Raw genomic sequence first — 1,521 nt, forward strand, 5'->3', positions numbered from 1 at the left:
ACCGGTTTAGCAGAGAAGAAGCTGCAGAGCTCGGCCAGCAGCAAAGCCCTGGACACCGGCTCTTGCCGGAGGGACCCTGGGGTTGCCAGAGGTTGGGTTGGTGTCTCACCACACGGAACATGTCTTGTGGTTGCCCCCCCCACATCATTTCCCACCGCACCAGTAACACATTCAGTTGTTGGAGCTGGCTAGAAACCCATCGCTGGGGGTGGCTCACCCTGCGGAGCTGGGGGGAGCGGGAAGAGGGGCACTGGTTGTGGTGGAGAGCCCTGCCCGGCCCTCTCCGTTGGCCTTGTCACCTCAAATGCTCATCCCACCTCTCCTGGCTGTTTTCCAGGAGGTGAGGGCTGGCTGGTAGATGCTTCTGCTGAGCGATGCAAGACCCAAGCTCCAGGCTGCTGATCCACCATCCCTCTTCCAAGCTTGCTGGTCAATGCTCTGAGACGTCTCCTGCTTTATTTGCCAAATAAAGAAAAATTCACTGTGGATCTTGGTGTAGCCGTCTGTGGAGAACCTGGGGTGCCTGGGCATGTGGTCCCTTCCGGCGTCCATGTGTAGGTGATGACAAGTGGGGGCGATGCTGGCCTGAGCTCACCTAAATGAGGGCATTTTTGGAGCCCACCAGGATTGTCCTTCCTGGGTGCCTCCCATGGGGCAGGACCATGGCCGGGCAGAGCAGAGGCAAGGGGTGCAGTGAAGCTGGGAATCCTATGGACACAAAAGTGGAGGAAGGACGTGGTATATGGCCACAAAAGCTGAGTTTGGAAGGGCTTTGCCCACTGCCGCCATCCCACCCACCTTCCCTCCGCTCACCCTGCTGCCATTGCAGCCCTCAGCTCCCCTGAGCCCTGCTCATCCCCCAGCTCAGCCTGGGGGCTTTGGGACCTCTCAGCCCCACGGCACTGCGGGGCTGGTGGAAGGTGGAAGGTAGGGGTCTGAATCCTCTGGGCCGACCCGGTGCAGGGCTGTGCAGACAAAGCCCCCACTGCAATCAGATTGTCAGGTGGTGATGGACAAGTTCATATTTCTGAAATCCCACTCCATTCTTCCTTTTCTGCTCTGTTCAGGTCCCCAAACGCAGGTGGGAGAAACCACAGCCTGCCCAGGGCCACCTGTGTCCCCAGTGAAGCCCTGTCACCTCAGCCATGCTCATCCCCAGGGCTCAGGCAGGGCTCACAGGGGCTGAGGTCTGGCAGGGTGTGAAGCAGCTTGAGCCTTTCCTGGAAAAAGAAGCTCCTCCACAATCCTCCCTGCTGGCCTTTCCCACCTGTGTGTTTGTTTCAGCCCAGGATCTGTCTCGTTGCTTCACGAGGGCAGCAGGTGACCCTGACAGTGTTGTCCCAGCAGCTGAGACCCTCGGAGTGTTTCCAGATTCTCCTTCCTCCTCCCAGCGACCAGGAAAATACATTTGGGAAACTGCCTCTCCTGACCTTGAGGATCACGAGGGCTGGACGCGTCCCAGCAGCAGCAGAGCGAGGGACCTCACTGGGACATCCCGACCCAGCGTCACCTCCTCCCTCT

At 59.2% G+C, this 1,521-nt stretch overlaps 1 protein-coding gene across 1 annotated transcript in view; it reads left to right on the forward strand.

Annotated features, from left to right (window-relative positions):
* Positions 1-1,521, forward strand: part of LOC104281500 (extracellular fatty acid-binding protein-like) — a gene marked incomplete at its 5' end in the record, with an annotated part of 8,131 nt that overhangs the window by 5,087 nt on the left and 1,523 nt on the right. The gene's annotated exons all lie outside the window — the stretch shown is intronic.

Source organism: Apaloderma vittatum, unplaced genomic scaffold (genome assembly GCF_000703405.1).
Source record: "Apaloderma vittatum isolate BGI_N311 unplaced genomic scaffold, ASM70340v1 scaffold25362, whole genome shotgun sequence".
NCBI lineage: Eukaryota > Metazoa > Chordata > Aves > Trogoniformes > Trogonidae > Apaloderma > Apaloderma vittatum.